This window comes from Rhinoderma darwinii, chromosome 10 (genome assembly GCF_050947455.1).
Source record: "Rhinoderma darwinii isolate aRhiDar2 chromosome 10, aRhiDar2.hap1, whole genome shotgun sequence".
NCBI classification, from domain to species: Eukaryota; Metazoa; Chordata; class Amphibia; order Anura; family Rhinodermatidae; genus Rhinoderma; species Rhinoderma darwinii.
Genome location: NC_134696.1, coordinates 6,638,302 through 6,657,268, shown reverse-complemented (window position 1 = coordinate 6,657,268; position 18,967 = coordinate 6,638,302). Strand labels below are relative to the sequence as shown.

General features: G+C 42.8%; 1 long non-coding RNA gene across 4 annotated transcripts in view; it reads right to left on the bottom strand.

Annotated features, from left to right (window-relative positions):
* Positions 1-6,792: 6,792 nt before the first annotated feature.
* LOC142662412 (uncharacterized) overlaps positions 6,793-18,967 on the bottom strand; it is a 112,047-nt gene continuing 99,872 nt past the window's right edge. For 3 of the 4 annotated variants that reach the window (XR_012850937.1, XR_012850938.1, XR_012850940.1), the window contains one exon: positions 15,155-15,409. This is a non-coding gene — a long non-coding RNA (uncharacterized LOC142662412). Of the gene's footprint in view, positions 6,947-15,154; positions 15,410-18,967 lie in introns of those variants that run through there. The other variant, XR_012850939.1, reaches the window with a different exon arrangement.

Genomic DNA, 18,967 nt, shown 5'->3' with positions numbered 1-18,967 from the left:
ATGGTCGCACCCCCCCCCCCCCAAGCTAAATGGGAAGCACTTCTTTTGTAAAGTTATTGCTGCTAACATATCACAAAATCATCCAGAATAATGTCCCTGAGACTGAATGCTCTATTACACCTTTATACCAAGGAAAGGAAAATACAGCAACGCTCTGAAACTTTAATCAAAGACACCAGCGAAGAGTGAATATGGAAGTGCAGGATCAGAGTCAACTCTTATGCGCCAAATGTAAAAACTCCAACAAAGTGAATATTTCTAGTTTCTTAGTTCAATGTGGCACAATATACGTCTTTGCTCGAGAGCCGATGCTGGGATTTGTATGACACCTTTAATTTAGTAGCAATGCCCTGGAAAATTGGGTTATCTACAACCTATTTCGCAACAATCTGTCTGTCCGAACCTGAACTGGAGAGAGGCCTGCACGATTGACAGGTCTAGCAACTCATATGTATGACATGGTAAGTGGATGACATACTGTAATGAACTCAACAAATATTACATAATCAGATGTAAGTGTACCCAATATCAGAGGGTTTGGCCAGACTAGCCATGTCTATTGCCAACAGGTGCAAAAACCTGGCATCAGGCCCTACACTCTCCATAGAAAATTATTAGTTGCAGAATAGGTCATATTGAAAAACCCTGATCCCAAAGAATGGGTTTAGTGAGGCTCCATGTCATTTGGCCCTCATTATAAGACAACTCTGATTGTATGTCTTGGTCATATTCACATTAAGAAACAGATTTGCTGATGAGCAAAGTCTCTTAGTTGTAGAATTTCCACATTGTGAGAAACTAGACATGGGCCGCACATCCACAAAATATACGTTGATCTGAGCCGCTAGGCAAAATTTAGAAACATGAACATGAGGTTCTTTGTAAACATTTTGATCAAACTGTATAAGCCCACTTGCCACTTCACGGCGACCTCTTTAAAGTGGGTCCCTACTCTATCGGCTGCAGCACCGCATGGCGGCCCCCGCCACCGCAGCATCGCTCCCGCAGAGGGAGCAACCCAGTGGTCCAAAAGCACCCATGCTATCAGACCGTGCCAAGCCTCCTTGGCTCTGGGCCACGTCCCCCCAAAAGTGCAGCAATACAGCAACAGACACCACCATACAGCACCACAACATGTGAACAGATGGAATGAGCTCACCTTACAATGCACCCCCAGTGGCCAACTGAGAGCACAAGCAAGAGCAGGAACACTTATGAGGTCATTCCTCAAATAAAATGTTGAAATTCTATAGTCTACCTCCTCAGTTCTTTTGTTTTACTTGGCACCAGCACTCCATGGATTTGAAAAAATACCCAGCTGATTTTAATTCAGGAATTACCTCATAAGTGTTCCTGCTCTTGCTCTCTTATTTGTAGGATGATTACATAGCCTAAAGCTGGATTCACACGTCCTCATTTTAGCATATTATGACTGCAACACCCGGGCCTCCTGTCATTCTACTGAACCGTATAGTAGGTCATCATAGAACCCTATAGTAGATAATCATGGAACTTTATAGTAGATCATAGAACCCTATAGTAGATCATCATAAAACCTTATAGTAGATCATAGAACCCTATAGATCTTAGAACCCTATAGTAGAACATCATAGGACCCTATAGTAGATCATCATAGAATTCTATAGTAGATCATCAAATAACTCTATAGTAGATTATAATAGAACCCTATAGTAATCATAGAACCTTATAGTAGATCATAATACAACTCTATAGTAGATAATCATAGAACTCTATAGTAGATCATCATAGAACCTTATAGATCACCATAGAACCTTATAGTAGATCATAGAACCTTTTAGTAGAACATCATATAACCCTATAGTAGAACATCATATAACCCTATAGTAGGTCATCATAGAGCTTTATAGTAGATCATCATATAATCCTGTAGTAGATCATAGAACCCTTTAGTAGAATATCATACAACCCTATAGTAGAACATTAAAGAACCCTATAGTAGATCATCATAGAACTTTATAGTAGATCATCATATAATCCTGTAGTAGATCATAGAACCCTATAGTAGAATATCATACAACCCTATAGAACAATAAAGAACCATATAGCAGATCATAGAACTTTATAGTAGATCATCATAGAACCCTATAGTAGATCATCATATAACCTTATAGTAGATCATAGAACCCTATAGTAGATCATAGAACCCTATAGTAGATCATAGAAGAGTAGGACATCACAGAACCCTAAAGTAGATCATAATAGAACTCTATAATAGATAATCATAGAACCTTATAGATCATAGAACCCTATAGTAGAACACCATAGGACCCTATAGTAGATCATCATAGAACTCTATAGTAGATCATAATAGAACTCTATAGTAGATAATCATAGAACTCTATAGTAGCCATCATAGAACCTTGTAGATCATCATAGAATCTTATAGTAGATCATAGAACCTTATAGTATATGTCACGAAGGGTCTGTGGACCCACTGGGCCGTACCGCGCACTGGGCGGTAAGGCAGCTGGCCAACATGGCGCAGGTCTGAGTCTATAGGATATAGGGTACCTGTGGCAGCACGGACAGTAGCTTGGCAGGAACTAGGCAGCAGGTGGACGTCTGGCGTGGAGAAGCAGACAGGCGTGGTATCCAGCACAGCACGATTATAGCAACATGGCACTAGATCAGGATACAGGTTACAGGAACAGGAAACACTGGGAGCAGAAAACACTAGGGGCCATTTGCATAGACAGACTAAGGAAAAACAACAACGCTCAGGCATAGAACTAGGGGGCTGCACCCCTCGTATAGTCCAGGGTACTAACGGGTCAAAGTTCGTCCATAAAGGTCAGGTGCGCGCGCTGCCCCTTTAAGAGCGGGCACGAGCGTGCGCGTGCACCCTACGGGATATAGCAGAGGTGAGTGGACGTAAGCGCTGGCGTCTCCTGAGGATGAGGCTGGGGCCAGCGCTTGCCGACTCGTAGCTGCGGCTGTCAGGGGGAGGTTAGAGCTGACAGCCCGCAGCCACGGACATTACAATAGATCATAGAACCCTATAGTAGATCACAGAACCCTATAGAACATTAAAGAACCCTATAGTAGATCATCATAGAACTTTATAGTAGATCATCATAGAACCCTATAGTAGATCATCATAGAACCATATGGCAGATCATCATAGAACCCTATGGCAGATCATCATAGAACCCTATAGTAAATCATCGTAGAACTTTATAGCAGATCATAGAACCCTATTGAACATTAAAGAACCCTATAGTAGATCATCATAGAACTTTATAGTAGATCATCATAGAACCTTATAGTAAATCATAGAACCCTATAGTAGATCATAGAATAGTAGAACATCACATAACCCTATAGTAGATCATAATAGAACTCTATAGTAGATAATCATAGAACCCTATAGTAGATCTACATAGGGTTTTATGATGTTCTACTATAGGGTTCTATGATCTATAAGGTTCTATGATGTTCTATAGAGTTCTATGATCTGCTATAAAGTTCTATGATGATTTACTATAGGGTTCTATGATGATCTGCCATAGGGTTCTATGATGATCTGCCATAGGGTTCTATGATGATCTACATAGGGTTTTATGATGATCATCATAGAACCCTATGGCAGATCATCATAGAACCCTATAGTAAATCATCATAGAACTTTATAGCAGATCATAGAACTCTATAGAACATCATAGAAGCCTATAGTAGAACATCATAAAACCCTATAGTAGATTATCATAGTACCTTATAGCAGATAATCATAGAACCCTATAGTAGATAATCATAGTAGTCTATAGTAGATAATCACAGAACTCTATAGTAATCATAGAACCTTATAGTAATCATAGAACCTTATAGTAATTATAGAACCCTATAGTAGATAATCATAGAACTCTATAGTGGAACATCATGGAAGCCTATAGTAGAACATCATAGAACCCTATATTGGATCATCATAGAACCCTATAGTAGAACATCATATAACCCTACAGTAGAACATCATTGAACCCTATAGTAATGATAGAACCCTATAGTAGAACATCATATAACACTATAGAACATCATATAACCCTATAGTAGATAATCATAGAACTCTATAGTAGATCATCATAGAAGCCTATAGTAGAGAATCATAGAACCCTATAGTAGATCATAGAACCATATAGTACAAAATCATAGAACCCTGTAGTAATGATAGAACCCTATAGTACAACATCATAGAACCTTATAGTAGAACATCATAAAACCCTAAAGTGATTAAGTTCAGTTCAGTAAAAAAAAGGTGAGGGCCTGGGTAATATGAATGCTAAAATGTGGCCATGTGAAAATAGCCTGCATTTTATCATCAGTCTTACGGCGGCAAGTCCCGACCTGACCGTGGTTTTAATGACGCAAATTGAGAGTATCAAAGGGATCTATGAAGCTGTTAGTTCAGGTCATTAGACGTGCAGTTAAGCCGTGACTTGCCGCCATAATACGGATGCTAAAATGTGGCCGCATTACAGCCGTCTGAATAAGGCCTAAAGCTGCAACCAGTTTCCTAAACAGTTTGCACTGAAGTGTAAAATAGCTGATGAATCCACAGTACACAATGTATTATTATACAGCACATTATCTTATTGTTATACATTACAGATAGAAATATTCCCACAAATGCAGAACTCCAGTGGTTTGTAATGTAGAAGCATCATCTTGCAGAGCTCTGGAGGAATTGTCTGCTGTATATTCATTCCACAGAGTCTCATCTTGGGCAAGGAATGCTTTAAAATACCTTCATCTAATGTGATCTGTGAAAATCCAGGGTTTGGCATGAATTTATTATAACTGTTAGGCTGCAGTAACCAGTTTACCTCTGATGTCCAGAAGTTACATTCAAGCTCTTAGGCCCCAGTGAAAACTCTGTTTCAATTCTAAAACCATCCCCTCAAAAAACATTACATGCAAATATTTCACACTGTGTATACAATGCATCATAAAAATGAAGACTACAAGTTATAGTAAGATAGTGGTCTAGTTACTACATTACTGTGGAATCAACACCATCCGTGATCACACCTCTGCTTTACAGTGTTAGCCTTTGTTCACATCTGCGTCAGGGCTCCATTCCGATGTTCCGTCTGAGCTTTCTGTCAGAATGGAGCCCTGACTGAAACAAATGGAAACCTATGGTTTCCGTTTGTTTCAGTCAGGGTCCCTATCAGACGCAGATGTCAACGAAGCCTAATAGTACTGCTGTCCTTTTATGGCACAGCGGGGCCAACTGGGCCCCTCAAGTACCAGGGTCCAGGTGTGAAGGCAACTTCTGGAGACCCTTAGGGTCAGTTCACACATAGTTTTTTTTTACGCTGATTTTGACGCGGAAACCGCGTCTAAATACTGAAAAGAAAAAGTCTGAAATCGCCCCCTTTAAGTCATTGGGAGGCGAAGGCGTTGGTTTTCCCGGGCGACTTTTGGCTGCTCGCAGGGGGAAAAAAAGCGCAGTGTCCTTTCTTGCCGCGGTCTCTGCCTCTGACCTCCCATTGAGTCAATGGAGGCAGAAAAAAACCTGCATCGCTCGTTTCCTAGTTTTTTTCGCTGCGTTTTTGCCCGTGGTCCTTGCATTAGCAAAATATTTTGGTCCTGTGTTCAAGCTGTTGAGCTCACAGAAGATTGTCCACACTGGGTACAATTGTAACACACCCTCAGCTATACGTCTGTAAAGGGCTTTTATCTTCTGGGTGTAAACAAGAATGTATCTATTCAATGAAAGCAAGCAGAGATCTTGAAAATTGATAGGAATGCTTGCTGAATGTGCTTTGCCCCACCTGTTACTGTATTTCAGGAAGGAAAACCAGACATTCACTCCAGCAATGCAGCAGTTAAGAATATAATCTCACTTGCAGATACTTTGTTATAGGAATAGGACACGTTAACTGGATCCTTGGTGAATACGTAGATGGTTATTTTAACGACATTTTAAATCATTGCTTAACTTTAGATGTCATCCTTAGTCACAGTCCCTTAAAATGCCCGGGCTGAAAGTGGCTGTGACAGCAACATGTCAGCGCAGTGAAAGACGCGGGCGTGTTAAGCATACCAGCTTTGTATCCTCTTGGCGTTGATATTTTATTAATGCTGCGCTTTATTCCACTGCCAAAACTGCATTTCTCAGCTTGTGGGATTATGCCCACAGAAAAATCTCTGACCTCAGCCCCTTCTGCACTGCATGCCATCAACCATTCCTGACTTCTACCGTCTGGCGCAGCAGCAGGAGCACATAGCAATGCATTTATTGATACATTTTTAACAGTTCTCGGTCATCTGATAGTTACATTGACTGCGATACTTATAATTGACACAATACTTACCAACCACATGAACACAATGCAGGACATTGACCAACCCTGGGTCGCATCAATACAGGTATGCCTTTCAGAGGGAGCAGCATGGAGAGTGCCAAATTCCTTAACGTGGCACACAGGAAAGCATAAAAAAAATCTCATAATGAGGGTCATGTGTGAAGAGTTGGGCATCAGAAAAACAACATTTAACTTAGTAATCCTCTAATATTCTTAATGTTATTGTTAAAAGGACAGCGGAGTCCCATACGATGCCAAGGGCAAAACTGCAGATTTGAATGCCATTTGTTAAGTATATACCCATCCAGGAGTGTCTTTGATATAATGTTGTATTTACGATTGGTGACGTCATACAGTGTACATAAGTGCCAGGTCTGCAGCGGAGAGGCTTGCCATACACATAGTAATGATATTGTGGTGACAATTATATAATGGATACATACCATAAAGCAGCATGGGGACTCAGGGGTTGGCACTGTTTTCTTGCTGTATTGGGAGTCGTGGGTTGGAATCTGATCAAGGGCACCATTTGCATGGTTTGTATGTTCTTCCCTTTGTCTGTCTGGGTTTCCTCCAAGTTTTCTAATTTCTCTTACATTCTAAAAAAATATACTGATCGGTTAATTGGTAACCTTTGAAACAGACAGTGTGTGTGTCTGAGATCGGGAATTTAGATTGTGAGCCCTATTGGGGATCGGGACTGAAAAGAATCATGACAATTTCCATAAATAAGCCACCAACGGCAGCTTATGGGACCCGATCTCTACTGTACCACAAGTCAACCACCGGCTGTGACTTCAATAGACACTTAGGGCTTGTCCACACAACAGAATTTCTGCATATTTTCCGTCCGGAATTGCGGATGGAAAATACACAGGGGAATACAGTAGAGGCATAGCGGGTGAGATTTAGCAAATCTTATCCACACGCTGCGTAAAATTTACGTTCCGTACCTGCGGTGTGTTTTTTTCGTTCTGCAGCATGTGAATTTCTGCTGCGGAAAGTGGACTGAATCACTGCGTTTTTCAGAGGAGATGTCACCATCTCACAATTTTCTGCAGTAAAAAAGGTAGGAAATGGATGAACGTCTGCTAGTTTTATTTTTCTATTTCTGTAGCAATTCCGTCACGTGTGGACAAGTCCTTAATGTCCATATAGGGGACAATACATGATATTGGGGAGAAGACCTGAACCCACCCCAGTCAGTTACAGATGGGCCTTCACTTCGCTTATACGGAGTTAACCCCATTCTACATCAAACCTCAAGCAGCCTGGAGCATCGCACTTATGCAGCGTGATTCCTATTAAAATAGTTGTAGAGCGACAGAACTCACAATCAAGACGACAAGGGACGTTTATATGCAGAAAAGGTAAGTCTCATTAGCTTCTACAGGTACAGCGAATTTACCTGGTGTAAGAATCTAGCAGATCTGATCCCGGTGTAAGAATCTAGCAGATCTGATCCCGGTGTAAGAATCTAGCAGATCTGATCCCGGTGTAAGAATCTAGCAGATCTGATCCCGGTGTAAGAATCTAGCAGATCTGATCCCGGTGTAAGAATCTAGCAGATCTGATCCCGGTGTAAGAATCTAGCAGATCTGATCCCGGTGTAAGAATCTAGCAGATCTGATCCCGGTGTAAGAATCTAGCAGATCTGATCCCGGTGTAAGAATCTAGCAGATCTGATCCCGGTGTAAGAATCTAGCAGATCTGATCCCGGTGTAAGAATCTAGCAGATCTGATCCCGGTGTAAGAATCTAGCAGATCGGATCCCGGTGTAAGAATCTAGCAGACCGGATCCCGGTGTAAGAATCTAGCAGATCTGATCCCGGTGTAAGAATCTAGCAGATCTGATCCCGGTGTAAGAATCTAGCAGATCTGATCCCGGTGTAAGAATCTAGCAGATCTGATCCCGGTGTAAGAATCTAGCAGATCTGATCCCGGTGTAAGAATCTAGCAGATCTGATCCCGGTGTAAGAATCTAGCAGACCTGATCCCGGTGTAAGAATCTAGCAGATCTGATCCCGGTGTAAGAATCTAGCAGATCTGATCCCGGTGTAAGAATCTAGCAGATCTGATCCCGGTGTAAGAATCTAGCAGATCGGATCCCGGTGTAAGAATCTAGCAGATCTGATCCCGGTGTAAGAATCTAGCAGATCTGATCCCGGTGTAAGAATCTAGCAGATCTGATCCCGGTGTAAGAATCTAGCAGATCTGATCCCGGTGTAAGAATCTAGCAGATCTGATCCCGGTGTAAGAATCTAGCAGATCTGATCCCAATGTAAGAATCTAGCAGATCTGATCCCAATGTAAGAATCTAGCAAATCTGATCCCAATGTAAGAATCTAGCAGATCTGATCCCGGTGTAAGAATCTAGCAGATCTGATCCCGGTGTAAGAATCTAGCAGATCTGATCCCGGTGTAAGAATCTAGCAGATCTGATCCCGGTGTAAGAATCTAGCAGATCAGATCCCGGTGTAAGAATCTAGCAGATCTGATCCCGGTGTAAGAATCTAGCAGATCTGATCCCGGTGTAAGAATCTAGCAGATCTGATCCCGGTGTAAGAATCTAGCAGATCTGATCCCGGTGTAAGAATCTAGCAGATCTGATCCCGTTGTAAGAATCTAGCAGATCTGATCCCAGTGTAAGAATCTAGCAGGTGGAGCATTACAACCCACAATAAAAACTTGTGCAGCGTTTGCTATAAAACTCAGGGACCGGACGCCATGTCAGAACTTCAAATAAAATTAAAGTAGTGCCAATCTGAGAAGTATAATCATGCTGACACGATAGGGTGGCAGAAGATGTTTAATTTTCTGCTTCCTACTTTCAGTGCAGCAGAGTATTTCGGATGCAGAATGTCATTTAGAGAGCAAAGAAAACATAGAACATGCAATAATTGCAGCAAGTTGTCCTCCTGCCCCTCATCTTATCGCATCAAAGTTATATGTAAATAGGCATAAAAATAATTACTTCAACAGCAAAATAAGAGCGAAAAAGTGACATTGTAGCAGGAGAGTCAGTGATACGTCTCTGTGCGTTGTGCTGTACCTGCCACTTTGTATTATATTAGGCGGAAAGACAAGCTGAATATTTGACCCTGGCTTACAGCACAAACAAGGGACTGAAACATATCTGGTAGTTTGCAGAACGCTGCCAATATGACAAGCTTACCTGCAAATATTCAACACATGCTCCCATAGATCTTACACAAAGAATACAGAATAGACAGGAAGATAGATATAAGATCTATGACAAGTGCTTTGTAGGACAGCAGCTAAGTTCTATCCATTAGTATGTGGCTCATGAACTACATCTCCCATTATCAATTATAGAAAAGCATGTTTGGAATACCAAAGAATAAAGTCAAGTGCCTGTCAGTGCCTGTCAGTGCCTGTCGTCCTTTACAATAATTTGTCGTTACTCCAATGCATCTAAAAAAAAAGCAAATGCTCTACATTTTCTTCGGTATCCTCTATCATATTTTGTATACAACATCTATGCAGATCTGTGTGTTTTCATAGTTTTCAAAAACACACCATGTGTAGTCCAATTCTGTTGTCATTACTCTACTCCCTCTACCCGTCGTTCTTCATAATCCAATAGAAAGGTGGGCAGGGAGAGTGGAGTAACAGATGACTACAGATCAGACTACACAGAGATGGTTTGTTGGCAAAACTGGAGAAACATAGATCTGTATAGGAGCTGTATACATAAAACCTATAGATTTGCGATCAGGACTATTCGCAATGGACTGCACTGATCGATGCAAATAGTCAAGACATTGTGTGAACATCTTTTTTGAGACAATTGACGGAAAAAAGGTGCTGCGGTTGTATTCACACTTCTCTATTCTTATCAGTCAAATCTCCCATCACTCCCTGCAGCGTCTGCACAGAGCTTGATCTGACAATTTTCATTCTGGAAGGAGTAGTCCTTACACCAGGTACTGTATGATAATCTGAAGTAGAAAAAAATAACTGCCCCCTCCCTGCATTAGAGGAGCTCACCTAAGCTGTAAGGGGTGCATCAAGTTTACTGATGGTTTCCAGTTATAAACAGCAACATTGTGAATGCAGCTCCGGGCTATAATACAGGCCAATATAAAAAGTTATTGAGGTTTCTGTTATAAAAAAACAAAACAAAAATGAACAAAAAACACAAAACACCACATTCTCAACTTTACAGAAACTTTCTATATTCCAGCAGGTTAATTGCACATCGCTGACGTCGAGATGCCGCAACAATCGCCACTGTTCAGCCTTTGCTGCAGGAATACAGTCCCTCAGGGAGTATTTAAAGTGAGATACATGTTGGGCATATTTCACTGTAGCATTTCTAAGCAATGCGCACATCTAAATGTACAATCAATACAGTCCTGGGAGAATTATCTGCTACAAAACAAAGTAAAGTGTTTATTTATTGCTGTGTGCGGCAAACAACGCTCCTGTTTTACTGCTTGCAGTGGGGGGGGGGGGGTGTCTTTGTAAACAAGTGTGAGATATGTAGGACTCCAAATCAGGGAATGGATTAAAAGAATTAACCCAGAATCTAACTTTTTTTTAAAACAAAAGTGCTCTAAAGTCTATAAGGGTCCTTTTACACCGGCCCATTTTGGCCGTGATGACAGGCATCAATCAACGGGACAGCTATGTACGGGGATGAGCTGTAGTAACTACGATGGCTCGCCCCCATACATTTCTATCATGTTGGCAGCACGTCTCCCTGTTTACACAGGGATATGTGCTGCTGATATCGATAATTTTTTAGGTAACGGAAACAATTGTTCATCGGCTGGTCGTTGCCCAGAGCAAATATTGGGAACGGGCGTTGTATGAACTTTCGTTTGCCTGATATTTGTCCCGTGTAAAAGGGCCTTTAGTCTACAATGCAACCCAAACATGCTATCAGAAACTCAACAGCTGCTTTACTTTTGGCTTTATTTGTCACCCAGTTCTCCTTGCCTCCTTCTGTCTGTGTAACGAAATGTGGGTGGTCTTTCATCCATGTCATGTGACCACTGTTTGCTTGTGGCAACTACAATTCCCACAAGCCCCTTGCTGTTCCTACAAGCTCCCATCAAACCCTGTGCGCTGCCTACGCTAGCTATGCTTACAAATTAGCAGCGCTTAAAGGGGTTGTCCACCTTCTGACAACTGATGACCTATCCACTGGATAGGTCATCAGTATGTCATGGGTCCGTGTCCGACACCCGCTCCGGTGGCCTGCGGGCACCGAATGTTGTGGCACATAATGCTATGTATGGAGCCCGGAAGCAGTTGGCTCCGTACATAGCATAGCGGCCGTGCTGCAGGTCCGCTCCTATTCACCTGAATACAGTGCTCCAGCTCGCTCGCTATTCCGTGGCCGGAGCTAACTGCTTCAGGCTTGTACGCCCGGTGCACGGAGGCACTCGACCAGCTGATCTGTGCGGGACACGGGTGTCGGACCCCCACAGATCATGTACTGATGACCTATCCGGTGGATAGGTCATCAGTTGTCAGAAGCTGGAAAACCCCTTTAAGTGCAATGTGCGGTGCACACAGTGGTGGGAGCTGCTTGTACTGTAACAGCAGATAGTGTAGTGTGCATGGCCACCCTGTGCAGTGAGGACGACGCAACCACGCAGTGCAGCATCTCACTACACAGAGAGGATAATACCCGCCATAGAATAGCGGTTAACAAGCAAGCATGCTCGGCCACAGCGAACAGAACTACGGCAGGACGGATCCCAGGGCACCAAACAAACTTGTAAGGCCCCATGCACACGAACATATTTTTCATCAGTAATTACAGACCCATTAATTTCTAATGGCCACGGACACCTTTCAGTATTTTTACTGATGGGTGTCCGTGCTGTAAAAATTCTAGAACCTGTCCTATAATTGTCCGTGATTACAGCACGGCCTCTCCCATAGAAGTCTATGGGAGCTTCCATAAATACGGACGGCTACGGATGTGCATCCATAAGTCATCCGTATTTACGGAAGCGTTGCTAGGCAACATGATGATGACATTAATTGTAACCTGACTTTTTTTACGGATCCATATTTAAGGACAGTATTTACTGATAGGTGAAAATACGGTCGTGTGCATGGGGCCTAAGATGGGGATTTCAGGGGGTAAGGCCTAATGCGATTGCGGGCACAGCCAGCCACGGCCCGCATTTTCGGCCCGTGCTCCCATACAAAGTAAAACACTAAATAAAGGACATGTTCTATCTTTTGCGGTACAGTTCAACGGCACGGACACCTGTCCGTAGCGATATGGAAAGGCGTCCGCGGCCAATAGAACAGAATGGGTCCGCAATTACGGAGATTTTTTTTACGGTCGTGTGCATGGAGCCTTAAAGGGAACCTGTCACCAGCATTTCACCTATTGAACTCTCCTCACGCCTCGTTGGCTGCTGCTGTCGGAAGTTCATTGCCGTTATCCCCTCTGCTAAACTCCTCCTCCGGCTGTAAATAACGGTCTGCAAACATTACACGCTATTTATGGTAATAATCCAGCAGTCCCATTCGTTCGTTCGTTCGTTCGTTCCTCTTCTTATGCCCGCCCACCGCTAAAATCTGGCCCGCCCAGAATGCCGAACTCTCGTCTGAGATAGCGCGCATTTGCCAGTCATGTATGGGCCGACACCTTTCCCTGCTTCATCTAGCTACTGCACATGCGCCGCTATGGTGTCCCGTTGCGCGCACGCACCAGAACAGGACATCGATAAGCGCAGGATTTTGTGTGTGCTGGGGGAGGCGAAGAGCTGTCAATCAAAAGTAAGGCGAGGGGGTAAACTCGGGAAGGCTTGAAGAATGAAGATATGACTCTTTTTCAAACAATGATATAGCTCTTATGCTCATTATCATAAAGCGCAGGAACACTAAAAAACTGAATACTTAGGCCCCATGCACACGACTGTAAAAATCCTCCGTAATTACGGTCAGCAATTCAATTCTGTTGTCCACGTACACCTTCACGTTTATCTACAGGAAGGTGTCCGGGCCATAGAAAGCCGCCGCAAAAGATAGGACATGTCCCATCTTTTGCTTTTTACGGACTGTGCTCCCATTCTTTGTATGGGAGCATGGGCCGAAAATGCGGGTGAATGTCCACGACCGCCAGTCATGGCCGCAATCATGGGCAGTGATTACGGGCACGGCCGTGTGTATGACACCATAAGGTACAGAGACTACTTAGAAGATAATTATAGGTTACATACAAATGATTTTTTACCCACTAACACCAGGTATTGCTGGTTTAATAGGTGAAATGCTGGTGACTAGTTCCGTTTAAAATCTCGCCCACCGTTGATTTTTAGATAATTACTTGTAGTTGGTAAGTTGTTTCATTTCTGCAGTGGGGACACTGAACCTAAAATAAAGTTTTCTGGGAATATCCCTTTAAACTTTCAAATCTTAATTATTTAGCAGACTTCAAGAATAAATAAATGAATAAACAAATCTTCAGAAAAGAGTTCATGTACAGCAGAAACTGTCATGAAGACCGGATTTTTCCATTGCCGTTTATAGAAGGTAGAGGAGTGTAGGCGACAGATGCTTGGAGATCTGGAATGATCTATTATTAATAGCATTTCTGAGAACTTTCTTGTGCTTGCCTATAAGCGGTTTGAAAAACACAAATGAGGCCAAATAACTTCTTCAGAAACAAATGTGCACTTATGAGAAGTCAAGAAATAAAAACTGACTTTGTAGTATCTGGAAAAAAGAAAAAGGTGAAACTATTGCAACTGATTTTTGCCGATAACACATAGGGCTCGTCCACACGTAGCGAAATTGTTGCGTATTTTCCGTCCGGAATAGCGGACAGAAAATCTGCAGCAGAGTACAGTGCCAGCAAAGTGGGTGAGCGGTCAGTTCTGCTCTGTGTGGCCTTAGAAAACTATAGACCAATATTCTGTGGAATCTCAGCCAGAGGCCCCATGCACACGGCCATGCCCGTAATCACTGTCTGCAATTGCGGGCACGGCCGGCCGCCAGCATTTTCGGGCCGTTCTCCCATACAAAAATAGGAGCCCGACCCGTAAAATACGAAAAAAAAACGGACATGCTCCATAATTCCTGGCACAGTTCTACAGCATCGACACCCATCTGTAGCGATACGGAAAGGTGTCCGCGGCCAATATAACTAAATAGGGCAGAATTTACGTTCGTGTGCATGGGGCCTTAGGGCTCATTCAGATGAGCGTGTTCTTCGTCCTTTCAAATAACGCACAGCGCACGGACCCATTCATTTCAATAGAGCTATTCAGACATGCATGAGTTTTCACGCAGCGAGAGTCCGCTGCGTGAAACTCACTGCATGTCCTATATTGTTACGGTTTTGCGGACGTTATCTCCCATTTAAGTCTATGGGTGCGTGAAAAACATGGACAGCATATGCACGATATCTGTGTGAGGTCAGTATTTCACGCATCAGTTTGTATAGAACTGGAGAGAATTTAAAAAAAAAGAAAGAAAGAAAAAGGAAGTGCTTGCAGAAGATAAATTGCGGCCGTGAAAAACAGATGCCAAACGCAAAGCACACTGATGCCATATACGCAACACACACTGATGGCACACGGACATGAAATGCAGGAAATACGGTCTGTTTTTTGCACAGGCAAATCGGACATGTTCATGTAAGCGTAGCCTTATGTAGAAGAATGTGACGGGCAACAGACCTTGGCAGCAGAGGCTGCACCCTCCCTGGTAACAGCAGCTTTGCTCGCATACTCTGAAGCATCAGTGATATCTCCTACAGCTGATCAGGCAGTTGCCATAGAAATTTCACATTACACTTTGCAGTAAGAGGCTCTTCCGCTTGCTTTACTGACAATGAAACCGCTGGGCAGATATGGCTGCGTATCACTGGCCCATAATTACCAGCACATTACAGTCCAAACTTTCACAATATGTCATTATTTCTGTCACATAAACCAAGACACTTTGGCAGAGAAGGATCCAACCCTGAGATCTAATGACGGTTGTAAATGTCCAATAAACTGGGATCTGGATATGAATCCTCTGCTGTAAAACAGCTCCAGAGACCTGAATATCTCGCATCACCACTGCAATAAAAAAACATTTTGCTCAGCATTAGGTATGGAACAAAATATTACTTTCTACAAGGACGTATCGGCCAATACTTCCAAACACCAGAAAGGCTGAGCTGGAGATTCTGGATACATACACTCATATTATAATAGGATTCCAGAGAAGAGTGGATTTATGGGCTTGTCCACACGTAACGGAATTGCTGCAGAAAATTTCTGCAACAATTAGTTAAAACTAGCGGACATTCCGCTGCAAAAAAACCGCACCATTTCCTGCGTTCTTTGCTGCAGAAAATGGTGCAGATTTTGCTGCGTTTTATTTCAATGCTGGGAGATGGTGACGTCTCTTCTGAAAAATGCAGCAATTTAGTCCCCTTTCTGCAGCAGGAATTGACATGCTGCAGTATGAAAAATACGCACCGCAGGTCAATTCCTGCTCAGAAATTTTACGCAGCGTGTGGATGGGATTTGTTAAATCTCATCCACTATGCTGCTACTGTATTTTGCTGCTGCGGACGGAAAATACAGAGCAATTCCGCTCTCAATTAAAAAGGTTTTGCTGGTTATAACAATAGTTCTTGCAATAAACTTGTCTTATGAATTCAGCTATGTTCCTTTGCCTTGACTACCTCCAAATGACAGAGGCAATCGTGACATCATGCGGTGATATGGTCATGTGATGTCGCAATGGATGCACACTTATGTCGAAAGTACACAAAAAATTATGAGAAATTATTTTTAAATATGGTGTAAAGACGATGCACCAACCATTATCTTACAGACAAGAGTGGCTGGGTGACCATTAAAGTGCCCACGGGGCTGCCAAACAATTTATACGCGTACTCTACATCTCCCCTCCTAATGCACTGTGTGTCAGTTTTCACTACTGTAATGCCGGGGTAGGGAGACAGACAGGTGAGCCCTAATCTACCCGCCACTCAGTCCCTGCCTACTTGCAACGGCCCGTCCTAGGCGACGGCGTACAACTGGGCGACGGTCCCTACGCTCACTATGTGCACGACAGACAAACAGACAAGGGTACACAGAAGCTAGGGGAACGGGGCAGTTGCCCACGGCAACACCGTGAGCAACAAGAGGAGTGAACGAGCCGTGTCAAACCAGGAGTGTACGAGGTGCCAAACGCAGAGCAAGAGAGTAGTCAGTAAGCCAGGGTCTATATGGAGCAGAGGACAAATAGTACAAGCAGCAGAGCCAGGAAACAGACAGAATCACAGGCACTGGAGGAGCAGGAAGTAAAGGTATAAATATACAGAGCGCGGGAGCTAGCTCCGTCTGGCCAGGCTGTGATAGGCTCTCCCACTCCTCAGCCTCCCAGCCTGATTGGTAGAAGGAGGGGTCACTCGACCAGACTTAGGAGAAGGTGCAGACAGACTAACCACAGGCGTTGACACAGAAGCTGTGTCTGGCAGATCCTTTACAACTACATTTCTATAATTGTATTCGGGAACCTGATCTTTTTAGATGTAAACATAATAACAAAAATGACACCTGCCTGTTATTCCCCATACAACATATTAACTCGTTAGTGACCGGCCCATAGTCTTTTTACGTCGGTCACTAACGGGCCTTATTCCGATGCCATAGACTTTTTACGTCGCGGCATCGGAACAAGTAAACAGAGCAGGGAGCTGTCAAATCTCCCTGCTCTCAGCTGCCAGAGGCAGCTGAGGGCTGGGAGCGTCCCTGCTCTGCCGGGTGAGATCGATATTTGTATCGATCTCACCCGTTTAACCCCTCCGAAGCGGTGCTCAATAGCGAGCACCACATCTGAGTGGTTTTGGAGAGAGGGAGGGAGCTCCCTCTCTCTGCCACCGACACCCGGCGATACGATCGCCGAGTGTCTGTGTCTCCGTCAGCCGGGGGCCTAATAAAGGCCCCCAGGTCTGCCTGTAATGAATGCCTGCTAGGCTATGCCGCAGGCATGACCTAGCAGATGCCTGTCCACTTTAAACGGACAGGCAGTAATACACTGCAATAAAAAAAATATTGCAGTGTATTATAATAGCAATCGGAGGATCGCATAGTGAAGTCCCCTAGTGGGACTAGTAAAAAAAAGTTTAAAAAAAAGTTTAATAAAGTTAATTTAAAAAAAATGTGAAAAAAAAATGAAAAACACACTTTTTCCCCTTACAAACTGCTTTAGTATTAAAAAAACAAAAAAAAGTTAAAAAGTTACACATATTTGGTATCGCCGAGTCCGTAACAACCCCAACTATAAAGCTATTACATTACTTAACCCGCACGGTGAACGCCGTAAAAAATTAAATTAAAAACGACGGAAAAATTGCTGTTTTCTGTGAATTCGGACTTTAAAAAAATGTGATTAAAAAGTGATCAAAAAGTCGCATTTACTCCAAAATGGTACCAATAAAAATTACAAGTCGTCCCGCAAAAAAAAAAGCCCTCATACAACTGCATCGGCGAAAAAAATAAAAACGTTACGGCTCTTCAAATATGGAGACACAAAAACAAATAATATTGAAAAAAAAGCGTTTTTACTGTGAAAAAGTAGTAAAACATACAAAAACTTTACAAATTTGGTATCGTTGCAATCGTAACAACCCGCCGAATAAAGTTATTGTGTTATTTATAGCACACGGTAAACGGCGTAGATTTAGGACGCAAAAAAGAATGGCGAGATTTCAGATTTTTTTTATATCCCCCCCCCCCTCCAAAAAAAGTTAAGAAAAGTTAATCAATAAATAATATGTACCTAAAAATGGTGCTATTAAAAAATACAACTTGTCCCGCAAAAAACAAGACCTTATACGACGCAAAAATAAAAAGGTTATAGCCCTTGGAATGCGATGATGGAAAAACGTAAAAAGTAGCCTGGTCATTAAGGTCTAAAATAGGCTGGTCATTAAGGGGTTAATGGATAAGCCTCAAGTGAAAAGTCCTTTCTCTCCACTGTGGCTCAGGTTCTGGTAAAAACACTTTCATATCCCCCCACCACCATAACATGTGTACAGAAAGGCTGGCTACGTTACAATGTAGCCTTGATGGAAAAAGAAGAAGATTGTTATCAAGCATCTCACTTTGATGTTCTTCAGACATGGAATGTGCGAGAATAACTTTCCTAGTAAATTAAATTGCCCATCTCTTTCCTCACGATGCCATGTTGAATAAAATACTTAATTCTAGAAGGCCAGACTGTCATAGGAATATCAGCCTGCCCGCCCTGGCACAAATTCTACTTCTGACACTGTAATCATTGCGAGGTTATGAACCCAGTCCCACCATGAAATTGAATTGCTGCACATATTGATGTCTCTACATAGAGATGGAAGTATGAGCCGAGTGGATCATAAAACCCCCGATTTCTTTATGAGTGATACTGGGAACAGGACAGGTTTATGATATCCATGTGTAACGCAGCCGCTCATTTACCATATAACCAAGTTAACATCTAATTAACTGCAATCATGTGGCTTTATTTATTTTTCTCTGATGTCATAATTCTCCCATCAGTACGGAGCACCCGGCAGAGCTGTTAAAAGAACTGTAAAAAGATGCTATGGAAATAAAAAGTGAAACGGTTGATGGGAAAAT